The sequence below is a fragment of the Anoplophora glabripennis genome, unplaced genomic scaffold (assembly GCF_000390285.2).
Source record: "Anoplophora glabripennis isolate ALB-LARVAE unplaced genomic scaffold, Agla_2.0 scaffold5, whole genome shotgun sequence".
Classification (NCBI taxonomy): Eukaryota; Metazoa; Arthropoda; class Insecta; order Coleoptera; family Cerambycidae; genus Anoplophora; species Anoplophora glabripennis.
This window is the reverse complement of record NW_019416525.1, coordinates 154095-171967: the sequence shown is the minus strand read 5'-3', so window position 1 is coordinate 171967 and position 17873 is coordinate 154095.

Here is a 17873-nt window from a genome sequence, read left to right as displayed (position 1 = left end):
ATATCGCCGCTTGAAGTATCCATTTTAGTGAAAAAATGACCTGTCTCAAGGCCTTCGAAAACGAAGGACTTAAAAGGTTTTATATGCAAACGATCTTACAGCTCTTGAAATTATCTTTAAAATGCTTTTTTGTAGGATACTATAGCTTCAAAATTAACCGAGTTATGGTAAAAAAACCAATGACATTTTTTCGGAGCAAAATAGGCTTTCTCATTTTTATATATTACATATTATACAAATAAAATAAGTAAAAAAATTTAGTGTAATTATTTATATGCAGCGTAGCAATTTTTTTATGATTGATTATATTTAAAAATCGATTATAATAAAAATATTTTACATTAATATTGGTAAAAGAGTAGTTTATAAGAGTTGAAAATGGCAAAAGTAAAATATTTTTTCATAAACAATATAAGGGAATTTTTATTTTAAATTATTGCATAATAATAACATTCCAAGATTTAAAACACAGGGGTGATTTATAAGGGTTGAAAAGTGTTATGAGATAAAAATTCTTTCATAAGCAATGAGAGAATTTTTATTTTAAATTTTTTAAAGCTTTTAAAAAGTAATTTTCTATCATTTTTGATAGATTGAAAGGGAAAAATTATTTTATTAGCTATACGGTAACTTCTATTTTAAATAATTGCACGATTTAATCATTCCAAATCTTTAAAAAGTAATTTTTTATCATTATTTTTTGCATAGGGGTAGTTTTTAAAGGTTAAATAAAGGGTCGAAAAGATCAAATATATCATAGAACATGTTCGATTTTTATCAATAAAATACTTAAAACTTAATTTTTTCAATTTTTTTCATTTAGGGTAGTTTTTACCCCTAGAAAACAAAAAGCGCCAATCGTTTTTATGTCACTTTTGAACTTGAGCCTAAGATGAGCCTTATTCTAAATTTTCATGCAAATCCATGCAGTTTCAAAGAATTCGGAGGTTACAGCTGATTTTCAGCTACAATGACTGTACTATTGGAGAAATTGCTGCTTTGCACCTTTACGTGCATAATAGATATATGTAGTTACTGCTTTGTTTCAAATAAATTTGAATATTACCTCATTTCAGAGGATTTTGGTGCTGCGTTATCGTTCCATACCTCGTGGATAGCTGCAAGTCCAAGTATCACTACTGCCCAAATTGTCAAGCCTTTATCGGCCGTTATAGCGATTAACAATTTCATAGTCACAAAACGTCTTCAGCTCCAGGAAAAGACGATGTTCATCATTCCTTATTTAAATTAGATTTATTACTATATAGAAGTATTTAATTGCCATGGACTGTTACCGTACTATTTTTGTAACTATACTAAAATTTGTTATTAATAGAATACTGGTTTTCTTTTCACCAGAGTCTGTCACTAACAATACGCCTTTCTGACAATAATGACCAAGTAGAGTTGTCTGTGGTGATAACTTATTAGATTATATTATTTCCCTCATCCCCAGAATAAGATATCATAGAATATAAATAAACAGCTTCAACTGAATTGTCCTGTAGAATGAAGAAATCATCGATATGGCTTTAATTTATACAGTTTTGCAAAGCAAGAAAATATGAACTACCTATTTGAAACAGCTACATCAGAAGAACTTGCAGTAATTTTAACTGATCGAGCTTACGATATGTGAAAAATAAATGGAGAAATACATAAAAAAGGCATTATAAAAAAAATCAAATCTACGCTGTTAATAGTCCAATCAACTACCTTTAAATCGTAATTTTGGCCAACCTGAGTTTTTGATGTAAGTTAGTTTCAAGTTATGTAATAACAGTGACAGTAATAATTTTTTCAATGCTTTTTTTTTCAAGATAAATCAAAAGGGGTAAGAGCTAGAAAAAATCTTATAATATAAAAGTTGTAGTGCATAAAATTCTACATAAAAATGATCTATTGACTTTTTCTTCTATTATTAAAATTAACAGAGTTATGGAGGCTAGAAGTTAAGGGATGATATGACAAATTTTTGAAAATCATAAGCAGAAATAGGAATGAATTTGAAAAGAATTTTTTCGATCTACTCTAAAAATATAAACCTTTCTTCAGAGAAATAGATATGAAAGGACTGTCAGGTCAGGGAACATTATTGTCCATCTTGTGCAATGTGTTTAGTTAGGGTGCAACAAATTTGGTTTGCTGAAAAAAGTCCCGAAAACTAGAGAAAAAGTCCAAAAATTGGCAGTAGGAGGTGGTTGTGTTTAGGCATATAGTACAAACAATACATTTCTAAACCTGTCCATTATTCTGGTTACTTTATGAATTATAAATGGAAATACCTATATGGAAAAGGGGCTTATAATAAATGCGCTAGCAGGGGCGGCAATTTGGGGGGTTGAAATGTTAATTTAAACAAATTATCAACAATAACTGAAAAATTCATTGTTGCAAGCCATTTTTTATTTTTTTGCATTTTTGAGCATGTTTTGAACTGTGATTAAAGATTTTTTTATTTTACCAAAAAGTATATGTCAAAACGAAAGAAATGATTATCGGCAGAACTCTGTGCGATGATTTTTCTAAGTAGAATTTTTCTTTGAAAAAAAGTGTTTCAGGCCGAAAAAAATGAATATCTCAGAAAGGTCTTGATTTTTTTATCTAAAAAAATTTGTAGATATTTAAGACGCAGAAACGTATACTTTCACCAAGTTTCGTTAAAATTAAATTATTTGTGCGGCAATGAGAAATAAAAAACGAATAATCAGAAAAAAAAACAGTTTTCAGGTTATGTTAAAAAGTGATCTTTACAAAAGTTGTAGATTTTTGCATGATCTACAACTTTTGTATTGACACTGACAAATCAGTAATCACTCCTGTCACAATCGAACAGTGACAAGTGACAGAAAAGTTTCTAATGGCCAATTTATCTAGCGGCTTTCATTCGGCTAGCAGCATGTGTTAATTTACCTTAAAATTATCAACTTAAGCATGCTGTCATATCTTCGTTTTAATGTTACGTAAAACAAAATGATGCAAAGCGGGCCAAGTGGTAATTAAATTAATGGTATAATTAAAATAGATATCAGAGTATGGAATAGGAAGGAGAAAAGTAACTGAGATTCCCAAAGTTGATATATCTCTGTGTAGTTATAAATACGCCTTTTTTTCAAGGTTTCCATTCTCTTGCAATAATATTAAACTAACGATTTTCTCTCGTATATCACACACTATTTTATTATTATTTTTTTTAGTTTTTTTTATACAGACGCCTATTGCACTTGGACCGGGCCCCACGAGACTCATCTGTCCCACTTGCCACTCTTTGATATTGTCCATGGTAATACTACAACCCTCGATGATGACACACGTAGTGGCAGTATTCCTCTGTTGCATGTAAGTATGAGCCGTTCACTTCGGACATATATATATTTGTTGTGCTATGTTTCACATTTTTTGTAAACCTCTAAAATGATACGCCTATGGAATTGCATTTCCTGCACGCCTCACCACAGCACGCAATATTTTAAAAATATCGCACGAAAAATTTATTTTAATAGACAGGCACTAATCTAGTTAGATAAATCGAAGGACAGATGAAATTTTTGTATAAAATGGCAATTACGTTCTTTTTTAACTTTTTTGAGTTCACGCCATACTTGTTTTCTATTCCAGGGGATGTTGTCCCTGTGCCATTTTGCCTTACTGCATTCCTGAATGTCAGACGAAAAGTCACTACTGTCCAAATTGCCAGGCTTTTCTCGGCAACTACGGAGGTTTTTTGGGGTGACAAACCCGAAAAATGGCAATGTGTGGAATATTTTCATGTCTGTATACTCGAATAATAAATATTATTTCCATCGAAAATCTGTTGTGCACTTTGTAAAACGAAAGGATTATATTTGTGTAATCATTGTTATCATTCCATTTTGATAAGGTTTTGTTTAAAAGTGATCGATCGTCTGTTTGCTGTTTGTTATAAGGGGAGATTGGAATCAACACTTAGTCATTAAATGTGCGTTTTGCAATTTTCACTGTTAGCGGCGACATCTATTGCAGTTATTAACAGGAACGGTTAGTTTTCTCTTCAGTACCCGTGTGCCATCTATCAAAGAATGGCCGAACCTCAAGTACTCCATTATAGAAATCAATAATATGAGAAGGCATTTACTTTAGTAATTTATATGCCAGTTCACAGATACCACTGCTATAAACATACGAATTTAAAGATTTGTTCACTGCAGGGTATTATTATTAGTAAAATATTAAATATCTATAAAAATAGAGTCACTTTAAGTATATTCGTTTATCAAAGTACCTAATATACTGTACACGATTATTAGGCTAAGCAAAAAAATGATAACACTTTGGTTTTTACAGAATATTTAAATGTAGGTATATAGACAGTACTTTATACATTGAAAATGTTAAAATACATTTTATATTTATTTCATAAAGAGATGATGTAACTCGACCATTTTGTTTAAAATGCATTTTAATCGATTGACTCATAGTCTAGTCGTGTCTGCTACGACAGTAGATATAGTAAATAGGTAAAAGATATAATTTACAACTTATAAAATTACTAAATTGCAAAAAGTTTCAAAAGCAAAAATTAAAATATGTGAAATCAGTCTTTCATTTGTGGTATTTGTCTTTTATAGCCATCGATTTTTTATTTTTGGGCAGTATTAAAACAGCAAAATTAATAATGATCCGAAGCTAGATCCTTGAGGTACCCCCGATGACATGATGAATATGCTGCTGATGATCTCTAACAATCTACAAGATGAAAATAAAGGTGCCAGTTTTTGAATCGATGTTGCCACTGTCGTGAGTTCGATCCCAACAGCCGGCTATTGATAAGTACCTTTTTCGCGGGTGTGCTAGGATGAGTATGGGTGAGATATAACCTATAACGTACTTTGTAGGTTGCGTCCCACTCACACTGAATTAATTCCATTATTGTTATTACCAAATCCGAAGTATAATAATTCAATATGCCGTAAACGGCGGCATACTTTTAGAGCGCATAATGAAAAAGTGAAAATTCCCCGTTTTCACTGTTGGAGGCGGTTTCCATTGTTCGGTATCGACGGGCGGCGGCGCGCCTGCTCGCCGCCACCAAATCCTGGGACTCGGGGTGTTACCGATCCTGGAATAAGGGTCAAGGATCGTTCTACGCGCACTACCGCAAATTAGACTAACCCAAATTGCTCTGCCGCCACCCAGGGCGAATTCGGGTGATTAGTGGTGCGGCAACGAAAGGGTTGTAAATACAAGATTATCCATTAAAAGAAAATTAAAAAAAAAAACGTGAAAAGCGATGCGATTCGGCCATAAATTGTGGTTTATACAGGGTGGTTCAATATTCCGTATACAAAGAACTACCATGGATTGTTGAAGCGATTTAACTGAACTTATCTCTATACACAGTTGCTTCGTTTAGTCGCTAGATGGCGCAAACTAGTTTCTTCCAAATAGCTCTGAAGTACTTCGTCCGATTTAAATAAAATTTATTTATTTATCGTGTTTTGTCACCCACAGTACAAAACCAATTGATGGATGAGAGTTTACAAGAACATGTGTAATGAAAATATACCCCCCAAAAACATTTTTCGTACAAATTTAATTTAATAAATGTCATGAAGAATATAATTTATTTGTTGATAAAAATGAAATAATACTCATTCCAATTCTCGTTCCTCATCAATCATAGTTAGAAATAGTTATTTACTTTTTTATTTTTTTGTAACACGACCCTTCGATCAAATAATTAACACTATTTACGCCAATGATCAATTTATCCTTTTTAATTTATTGATGGATATCTGTATTTTGAAAAAAAAACTTAACAACTTGGTTTTTCGAACGAAATAAAAGGCATCTTGGAGTTTTAAAAAAGCTATCAACTAAATACCACTTACTGTGCTTAAAAAATACTCAGTGGCGTCGAATTTCTGGGATTTTAAATTGCAGTTTCCTTTAAGAAGTATTTTTGCTTTAACCTTGCAGTTACTTGGCAATTGTTAAATTTTTTATTACTTTGTTCCGAATTGTTTTATATTAGTAAGATATATTGGTGCAAATTTATTTGCAAGTGAAATCTATATTACTTACTTTTGTCCCAACTTAAGGGTATTGAAATTAGCGAAAAATGTAACATTTTTAAATAAACTTGGAATATACTATATACGATTTGATTGAAATTTAGTTGCCTTAAAAAAAGTGAAAAAAATGTGTGATAACTTTGAGGTAATTGTTTATTTTTTAATGTTCAACGAGTTCTCCTCGATCATGCTTTTGCATTAATTTATTCTTTTACAGATATGTTACAGTGATAAGTACAATATAATTTCCGTTTGTTTTATGAAGGTAATTCTCGCAAATGGGATATCCGCAACTGATTATGAATTTCTGCAGAACGGATAAATTTACGTGGCGTTTCCTGCAAATAATACATTTTTCTGGAAGAAAATACACAATGCGCATTTAACGCCACATAACTTTTTTGCCAAGAGTTTTAGTCCCATTTAAATAAGAAACATTTTGTTTAAAATTACGTTTTCTATCTGATATTTATATTTGGAGTTATATTTTCGGAAGGTCCTGTACATTTATTTATTGTTTATTAAAGTGCTGAAATATGTAGGTACAATACATATAATTTTAGGTCAATTTCACGCGAAACTTAAACGTAGGTGGTGGAGGATCACAAGGAAATTATTTATCGTTTTCCATGTCTTTTTTTTAATTGTGAGTACTTAGATGCTTTCAAAGAGAAAGGCTGAAACTGCTCGAACGCGTAACAAGCTATTGCAGTATTAAATAATTTCGGGGGAATCTGGTGAACGAGAAATAATAATAATAATATTTTAAACAAAATTTGTTTAGAAAAGCGGCAAGCCCAGTGAAAGTGTGACGACTAACGCAACGAATTAAAACTATTCTCGAAAAGGTTCAGTGCCCTGTAGTGTGTTGTACTAGATAGAAAGATAGACAGGCATATTTCCCACAAAAATATGACCTACACTGAGAAAACATATTTCTTTGAACCGATTTTAATATTTGTTCCTTGTAGAGCAGCAAAAAAGTGTTTGTTACTAGGTACTTGTATGGAAGGAGTGGTCAAAAAATTAATAGCAAATTTTATTTTTTTTTTAAATAATTATTAATAATTGCTTTATTGGGCAACTTTTACCTATATAAACGATTTTTGGTAAATCGACATTTTTTTACGAGTTCTACCAGATGTTAAATTAAATGACTAAACTTTGAGAACACCCGATATATGTAATCGAGCTTTTGTTTGTTTATTTATAACAATAATAATTATTATTGTTATTATGATTATTTTTATTTATAATTTTTTTTTGTAAAATCATGGAGGTAATACCTATTTATTTCCTTTTTACTGGCGACAAGAAATAGTCCGGTCAAATTAGTCATAAAAATAGTGGCCAAATAACGAAAATTCCCACAGAGCTAAATTTTGGTGGAGACCTAGGCTACCATTAGAAATAAAGTGTCAAAAGTCCCCACCCATCCCATGTGTGCTAAAAAAGTTATTCGGGGTCAAAAGTCAACATTTGAGGTTTTTTGGATTTTTTTCGAAAACGGTAAGTTTTATCAAGAAAGTAGTTCAGACAAAAATTATAGAACTGAAAATTATCTACAAAAATGGTCCTTATACTTTTTTTTCTAAGGACCACCATTCCTGAGATATCGCGATTCTAAAAGTTGAAGGAGTCACGTTCTACAGACAACAGACGAAGATTCATGTGATTTCGATGAAGAGACAGCTAATTCATCTTCATTTGAACAATTTATGAACATCCAGCAAGAAGAAGAGGAAGAAGAAGAAGAAGAAATCGAAGAAGACATGACTGTTGAAGTCGACTTTGAAGAGTATGCATCAGATTAAAATATCAAAAGAAATCAGAACTACAGTTAAAGTCAATAACCAATATTAATTATCATCATGCAGTTAAAAGAGTATTGTCCCTGAAAATTCCGTCATAACAGTTCGTAGAGTATGCCTACCGGGAAATCCACCTTAAAAAAAACGCGTCGAAGTACACTACTAATGGTGTACCCAAGGTCTCCACCAAAATTTAGCTTTGTCGGAAGTTTCGTTATTTGAAATGTCTATTTTGACCGGGCTAAAAGTTAGAATAGATAATCAATATTTCAAAATTCAATTCAGTTAGTATCTAGAATTTTTATTTTTTTTGTTAGAGACTGAACTATACGTAATTTGTTAATCAAAATATTAAAATTGATCATCGTTATTGCCAAGTAAACATAATTAAACTTATTTAATGAAAAAAAGTGTATTTTAAAAAATAGGAAATTTTGTAACTATTTTGAGCCATTTTATTACAATAGAGAATGGGATGCCCCAGCGAGGACCATTCGGGCTAACCTCTCAGCCAATAAAGTGCCCGAATTCCTAAATAAATAATTAAGAGATGGCTGGAGGGTTGTCGGAGGGTGGATATCTCGGTGGTGGTATAGGGGAGGTTTTCTAAAATTCCTAGAAATGCATGTGCCCGGGGCAGATGTAACAGGTAGAAATTCTTTCGGCTAATCTATTAGACCTATAATAGGCAGAAGCATGGTGTTCAGTGACGTTAGCAAAATGGCAGCAAGATCTGTTGGATTTATGTAACCACCATTGAAATTTAAGGTTTGAGATTAATGTCGATGTTAGTGCAATAATTTTATATGCAGAGAGGTTAGAACTAAATAAAATAGTAATTTTTACATTTCTCAAATTTGAATAGAATATACGTAATAAAATTTAATTACATAATCAACGAGAAGGATTGTGCATTTTAGTCTTAATGTTATTTTTAAATTAGCTCATGATTGGTGTAATTTTTCACGAGATTTTATTCAACCAATTGCCAATCGCATTGTCTGTGGCGCAAACGAAACGGCAATTCGAAAAAAATATATTTTGTACCCCATTTCTGCGAGAATTAACTAAAAAAAAAGCAGGAAACGGCCTGCATTATTTCGCTCTATAGAACTGAAAGCGGAATAGGTACTATCGGCATTGTCAGTGTGACGGAAGGAATGATACCGCCGTTGTGTTATTGTTTATTCGGCACAGTCTCGCGCGGTGCTATTAATAGTGCCAAAAATGGGGTCACTGGGTCAATCAATGCTCCAGGCGTCCTGGTGCCTGCAATGGGCGCGCCCGACGCCAAATGGGCCGATCTATCGATCCCGCGACCGGCACTGTTCTTTCTGGCCGGAAATTCGGATCGTTCCGAACTTTCTGGAGCTGCTCATTTGGACAGGCAAGCGCTGGGTGCGACATGGCGGAGTTACCATCATATACAGGGCGTCGCAAAAATAAAAAAAAAGAGTTTATATGAACTTGTATGTCTTAAAGCTTCGTTTTCGAGATACATCGTTAAAGTTAATACAAAAAACGTGCCTTCAAGTATCTCAAAAACTATTAGGCTGATTTTGATAAAACTTGCCACGTTTTTAGAAATAAGTAAGGGATTCAATATTATGTAATTACATTTAATTTATTTATTCCAGGGCCGGCGCTAGGGCATCATAACTAGATATTTTATAGAGAAAATTGATTAAATCACTGTTTTTTTATAAGTGTGATGTTCAGAGGGGGAATGAGCTCCGGTGCGAGTCCGGTAACTTTGCCACTGTGCATCTGAAACTAGGAAACGAAATGAATTTCATCGAAATCCGCCCCTGCTGCTTCCTTTCCGTTCTAGTTACTGGGAGAGCCAAAAATTAATTACGCGAGGGGCGACGCGACCCCTCCACGTTTCTCCTCTGTTACTAGGGCACCCTCCGACAATATGCCGTACTGGAAGATTTACGAGCGTTCCTCTGCTGATGTGCAATGCGGAAAATCGGGAAATCCTCAGCCAGAAACTCGGTCACGGGAGAATAGGAGTTTTACTTCTAGGGGCGCCCAGCAAAACGGGTTAATGATGCCGATATTATCGCAGATCTGACCTCGGACCAAAGTTACAGCCAAAGCCTCACAGAAGATGGAAAATATTTGTACGTGCCATGTAGTTTATTCATAAAATATCGGTTTGTTAAAATGTTGTAGTGAACATGGAGCGATGGTCTATCTGAAGTTACGTGAGAGCGATAAAATAAGCCATAGAAATCCATGCGATAGAGAAGGATGGCTATAATGAAGGCGTCTCTTAGTCACCGCGCGTTTCGCCCTTCCACAAATAAGATCCACTTCTTATTGTATGTTCTTCTACTCCTTCTTATAAATGGTTTTTCTTTATTGCCTACATTTGTTTCTTTCTGTCAATCACATTATCTTCCTTTTTAAATTAAAAATTTTATTTTCAAAACTTTAGCTGTCAGCTCCCCCAATTTTTTATTTTTCTTCCTTAGTTACCTCACTCTTTTTCTTTTCATGTCCACACAGTGTTTTTTTTAAATCGCTTTCTAATTCTAGTAATCCAAATTTTTATTACCAATTACATTTTCAATTTCGAATATACTTTATTACATTATATTTCTTTAAATTTTGTTTGAAATTCATTCTTTACGAAAATTTTTAATTGATTTTTCTTTATTTTACCTTTCTTATTTTCGACTGTACTCCTATTGGTCACACTTATTCAACTTATAATTTATTTCTTTAAAATTAATTTTTTTTTATTTTCCCAAATTTGCCTTTCTCTTTGATATCTTAAAATCTTTACCCCAACTCATTCTATTACAATAGTTATATTATTGAAGCAATTTATTTAATTAAACCAATAAGTAACAACATTTTTGTTCTAGCATAAACATTAGTTTAAAAAGAGAAATTAAATCGTAATCTTTTAATTGTTTATAAACTGAGAAAAAAAACAATAACAAAAAGAAACGTGAAAAACTGATTGGATTTCCATTTCATTGTGTTAAATCCTTTCTCTTCTGTAATTATCAATCAATTAGCCAACATTATCTCGCATTAAGAAAGTGGCATTTCTTGACGTGATATGGAAATAATTGCTTTAATATCCAACCGAGGAATTACAAAATTACGTCAACGTATGCGTAGTACAAAAATACACTACAGGAAATCCATTGTTTGTGAAACCGTAATCGATAATTAATTCGTAAAAAAACATCGTAAGGTTGCATGTGTTGTTGTTTCCATAATTTTGTTTTTATCACAAACCGCAATTTATAATAATGCAATAATAATTGTTATAATTATTACAGTAATTGCATAACAACATTTTTTTTAATACGAGCTTTATCTCGAATTTTTACGATTTTGTTTTGATTTTGTTATTTATACTGTTATTTATATTACGGTTTACCTCAAGTACTTTTACTGCATCAACTTTTTATCGAATTTAAATAAATATAAAAAATATAACTATAAATAAAATAAACACAAATTACACCACTTACATTTTAGAAATCTTACTGTATTATTTATAAGCATTAACGTTGCTATTGAAGAAGCAACAGAGCTTAACTTCTAATAACGAAGCTGAATGTAGGATTAAATTGTTTGTTTCTCTATTGCGATGTAAAACCCAAGAAAATAAATTAGCTTTACCTGAAGTGTGGTAAATACTTTTTTCTTTTAACGACTGACGGCAATAATAGCGATAAGTCTTGGCAGTAACTGATCCTACTTTTATTAATGCTTCCTAGTGACCACAGTGGCGGCGGGTGGGTGATGTTTAAGGTGTTTTAGGGGATCTTTAATTCAGAAAAATTTTCACGATAAAAAATTTGCGAAAGAAAAAAATTAATTACTGGATTGCAGTATTCTTTTTAATAAAAATTACTAATTGTACCACCATTCTACCTCTGCTGTAGAGGAGTACCTGGTGTTCTCTGCATCTGTCTGTCAATTTGTCACCATTTATTATTTACAGGAATTTTCATGAAAAACAAAAACAAATGATATTTATTGACTTAATCTTATAACATTTGAAATGGGGAAGAACCTATGTGAGGCTTCATTGGAATACCTGTTTTATTTTTTATAAATTGTTTGTTATAACTTTTCTTAATTTTTTGTCGGTAGAATTTTTTGAATTTGTGTTAAAGAAGTAAGTGAATATTTTTCCTTAGGCCATTAAGAAATATTTTCTTGAGTGTAGGAATTGCTTTAAACAAAAAGCTCTATTTATTTTTTAAAATTCACTTTGACGACGGAAATTGGCTCTTACAGGATGACCCCTGCCAGTAATGACCCAAAGCATTAAGAGATTTCCACACTGATTAACTTTCTACAGTCCGAATCACGTCTCTGCCGTACCGGCGCGTGGAAAAATCCCTGGCAAGGTGCGAAATTCCAAATTCCACCCATCGGCGGCTCCCCCACGTGCGTAAATCGATTTCGCAAATGCGTATCGAAGTGGGCCGCGGGTGCGGGGGCCCGGCCATCGGAATCGGAGAAAATGCTGAGACCGTGGCGCTACGCTAGCCCCATGAGCGTGATGCAATCCACGGTGACCTACTTTCCGGGTCTCCGACACGTGTCCGCTTAGAAAACCGTAGTCCGAGCCTCCGTCGCCGAAATTTGGTTCTGTCGTGATCTTCACCTACGGCGATGACTTATTTGACAGTTGAAATATCTCAAATTCCTCCCGATACCAACGCCACTGGTTAGATTTTGCTTTTGTCCTGTTCTGAAATGTTTGAACACTTTTTTATCGACTACCTAATGTAACACTTGTTTATTTTATAATGAAAACTATCGTGGTTGCTTTGAATCAAACCTCAGCTGTTCACATGGAAGGCGCCAGACAAGTGTTTATTTGCCCTTGAGATAATGTAATTTACGAGTATATAATGTTGCTTGGAATGCCGAAACTAAGGGAGATTGTTCTTTGTGACAATTGCTTTGTGGTGACCCATGTATAAAAGGTAAAAGTACCAACAATAATATATATATTTTACAATAAACATATTCAAACACGAAATTTGCGGGAGCAAATATGTTATTGATAAATTAAACAGTTTGGGGATTAGAGGGACCAAAATGAAGTATACTGTATTTGCTAGGGTTAGCAGATATCGACCAATTACTTTGAATAAAACTTGGATGAAGCTGTACAGCTTGTCGAAGTGGATAAAACTGGTTAGGTGGGATGTGTAAATTAAAATTAAAAGTGGGCCCAGTACAGGTCCCTGAGGAGCGCCCCTCTCGACGTATCAAAATTATCAATTTAAATTAAATAACTTTAAACAAACTGAACAAAAAATAAGACGGAAACTACTCCATTTTATCACTGGCCTCGGAACATAACCGCGAGCCAGACCTGTGAATTCTTCGTCCTCCCATCCCACAATCGCCTAACAAAGGCCCTGAGTCCCCGGCCCGACCTCGTTAGATGGTTTTTTAATTCCTCGCCTACATTTGAATTAACTGCGGTGCGTTTTTTTATCCCGAACGAACAAATAGAGGATGGGCCGCCGAGAGCGTGTGCCAGAAAGGCGGGAAACTGGTACACGAACGCATAAGCTCGCACGCTGACCCACTTCTTGGATTATTAATAAATCGACGGTGAAATGTTAGCGGGCACCGTTGCTTTTCGTCAAATGCAGAATGCACCGAATTAGCCATAGAAAATTAAGATGCCATATTGGCACTTTCTATAAGTGTAAAGTTGTTTTCGAAACCTTATCGATTAATACAGAACGTTAAAGATTTTCGTAATGAATATATAGTAGTTATAAATCAGTTGATGTAGTTGCGACGTCAGTGGTTCCACAGGGATCAGTATTCGGGCCTCCGTTATTTATCATATTCATCATTTTTTGCGAAAAAAAAGAAGAAACGGTAATGCCCACAGCCTCCATCACTGGATATTTATTTACAATTTACCAAAAACTTGTATCAAATTGTTAAAAATATCTCCAGTCGTTTAGACATTAAAAACGTAAAATCGATTTTTTTTTATTCTTTGGAAACTTTAGTTTGAAAAGGACGCCTTTAGTATGTTGATCTTATCAAATTGCCTTAATACCAGCCATAGAAGACGTCCTTGAATTTTTTAAACATGCTACGCATTTGTTCAGTGTACAAAATTAATCTACTTACTACTTTGAACACTTTTTATAGTCTTAAGATTTGTTGATTTGTTGAAAGGTTAACTAATGTATAAACATTAAACACAAATAAAGTTACCATCATTTTAATTTGTCAGGACACTTTGATTGAAATATGAAATCATATTCTTAAAAAATGTTTAAACTTCTAAACAAAAACGAATTTTTCCTGTGTTCACATCAGAAAAACTGTTTGAAATTAACCCAGCTATCTACCATCTCTCAAACTTTTGTCATAGAGCTTGTAGAACACCCCGTATATGCTGTTTTTGTTCTCGTGAAACGAGGTCTCCTTATTCTAATCGTACAACCTGCTTATACCTAATTATGATGAGGTATAGAAGTACTGTTTTTTTTTTTAATATTATAGCACCTACAAATTTCTCCTACACTGGCCTGTGCAGCTAAAATATAAAATTAACATTCACCACCACATCCTATCTCTAATTTCCTACTTCCTAATTCGTCACTGGCGGTAAGGCCAAACTGCATTATTACCTCATCAGGGAAAAATTAAAACGCGCCAGCATCGTCCATTCCCATTCTACGCATCTGGCCACTACTAGGCCATCCACGTGTCGACCCCAAATCGTGTTATAAGTACCTATTCCGCGCTCGGCGGCTTAAGAGGACCCCGCTCAAGATGCTGGCACCAGCAGAGCGGTTCCCAGTCGATCTAGGCCTGAGAATTTTATCGTTTCACGCGATGCCGACGGTGTTAAGGGCAGATACGCATTAGTCTTACGTCAAGAAACTGGCGTAGCGTCATCCTTCGGAATTCAATTCAATAAATATGGTGACTTTAAAATGTTTTACTATATTATTTTACATTGCAGTTTTTTTATCTTAAATTTAGTCAAAAATTGACCCTTTAAAGTTTGTACGAGTACTTAATAAGCACCCTGCATATCTCAACTAATTATTTGATTACACAACCCCACAAAAAAGAAAAAGCTGTCAGTACTTTTCATGCGACATATGTTATCAGTAGTATTTTTGCCTCCTGATCACGAATCCAGTGTTAGAATTGAGCCATCACATCACAGGAATTTCTTAACTTCAAAAAACAGGTCAAAAGTTGCTAAAATTCACGTAAAAGTGCTAGGAAAAATACAAAAAAAGTTGTCTATATTTAAATGTTCATTTATATGGTTAAGAGTGTTAGGACCCCGACAAACGTGAATCCGCAGTTAGAATTGATGGTTCATTTTCTAACCTCAAAAAAAAAACGGGTCAATTAAGGTCAGATATCACGAATTTTCAAAAAATTACAGATTCGTGCCAGATTTGGTATATGGGGGTTTTCGGGTTCGCTGATCACGGATCCGGGGTCAATTCAAGATGGCGGATCCAAGATGGCCGACCAAATTTTCAAAATATAACACATTCGCGCCAAATTTGGTATAATAGGCTATTGTCTAGATAGGATAAATAATAATATCCAATCACCTAGAAACTTATTTTAACTTTCACATTCATAAAAATAAATTTATTAGACAAAATAATACCGAAAGTAATAAAAATTTTTAAAGAGAAAAAAGTATCGTTGGTTAAATTGACATATCTCGGTTGATTTTAATTGTACAAACTTCTACCAGGCACCATTTTAAAGGTCTTGAAACCAGCTTTCATTTGAATATGGCATTACTTATACCTAAATTAATTCAGAAAAATGTTATAAGGCGAAAATCGTCAAAAAAGGGTAAAAATTGGCCAAAAATCCAAAAAGTAGTCAACTTTGATCCAATGTATCTCGATTTCTATTAGTCGTAGGTACTTCTATAAAGGCTTATTTTAAAGGAAAAAACATTAACTTTTTTTTCTGTAGAGCAATGCCTATACCTAACTCCTCTCAGAAAAAAGTTGTGGGCCAAAAACCAAAAAGAAAAAAAAAACGCATTTTTTCGGGTTTTTTTTACTCGTTTATTGGGCATATATTTGTTAAAAATAATTTTTTTGACTTTAAAAGGTCTCATTTCGATTGGAAATTCAATTTGCTACAACTTTTCTGGTGACAACTATAGTGAAAAAATGCATAGTTTTCGAGTAAAACTCAAAAAACTGAAAATACCACCTTTTTACTTCGTTCTCAAAAACGCACCCCTTTAAAAGGTAGCACTCCGCGGTTTTATCATTTTTTTGGGTCAATTGAACATATCAAACAATAAAATTTCTGTTACGTTGTAGTTCCTTTGTACCCTCTTTTTTTGACATAGTCAAATAACTATAAGGAGGTTTTCGGATAACATATGTCGCATGAAAAGTAAAGACAACTTTTTTTGTGTGGCTTCTGGGGAACAAGTATTATTACCATTAGAAAAACTGTCTTTTCACTTAAAATTACATCCTGTATATTATACTTGAAAAATATTACTTTTCAATGCGATGTCATAAAATTTAAAAGAACAGTTAAAACCTCTTTTAAAATAAATATTTTTTAAAATTCTTGTCTGTGAGTTGGGATATATTATCCAAGAAATAGAGTTTTGTTATGCAAACAACACCCTATATAAAAAATAAACATTTTTCGAATAAAGCATATACATATAGCAGTGGCGGAAAGTATACCTTTTTTTTAATAGAAATTTCATTTCCTAAAATTGAGCAATAAAAACCGAATCACCCTGTATATGACTTACTCCGATCAGTGGTTTTTATTCAACATCAAATAAAGCTTGTGTGTAGTTCTCTGGGCAATAGCCAATTTTTCTTTCTGTATTTATTTATCAACAAAGTGAAGTTTTATGTGAAACTGTTCGGAAATGGTGCACCTTCGAGCGAATTAAAATTCCATCAAGTCTCATAAACACGCTTGACGCAAATTAAACAATAGAACTCCGTACTGCAGGATAAACGAAAATAAGGAGCCTACTGAGGATAACCTAAAATAACGATAAACATTAATCATTTCATCGAGTCCTTTCACAGTCTCGAATAAAACCAAAATTAAGCCAACACATTTCTATGTCCCTTGAACTAGTTTCCCATTAGAATGTGAAGGTTCTCTCTATCGATTTAATGAAAAACCCGACCATTCTAACAGCCCGGACCGCCCTCCTCTAATCGCCTCGCCGGCTTAGACTGTGAGCTTCGTTAAATACATAGCGGACTGCGCTGTAGAGTAGGCGCTGGAACAAGCGGCGATCGATGCTTGGCAACAGCGATTTTCCTAAGCGCGTTTTCGTTTTACTAACCGTAGTTGTAAAAGTGAATGCTTAAGAGACCTAGGAACAAGTAAGTCCATAAAATTTATTATTACTGAGGTTTGGTCGAGTACTGCTATTGTCTTGGGAACATACGAGTCTTATTGTTTATTAGTAGATTCAGGTCTGCAAGTGTAAGTGGCGTCTTGGAGACGAATTGACGAAATTTACTCTTCAAGGTAATTTGGACGAATGTAGGTAGTAGGTATTAATTATTTTGAGGTTACGTAATTCGAATGCTTAAATATGAGTTTTTTGTTTCGGATGACAGGTACTACAAATTTCTCTTTTGCAGAATGTTTCTATTGTGCAATTTTTGTTGTGCGGATTTATACGCAAATATTAAAATTGCTTAATTTTGAATAGGCAGGTTCTGCCAAATAATCAAGGAGAAAGTTACAATCTAACGATTACAATATTTGTAAATTTCAGACAAAGATTCTAAATTTATAATATTCAGAAAGTTAACCAAGCGATTATGAAAGTTTTCACTGAAGTAATCAATATTTTAAAATATTTAGATTTAGATGATCTGATAGGCATTACATTAATATACCTACAGACAAAATATCTAAATATTTTGTATAAAAATGTATAAATATTATTGGTAAAATTGGTAGGCAATGTTTTTAGGAAAGTCGGTACTTTCGG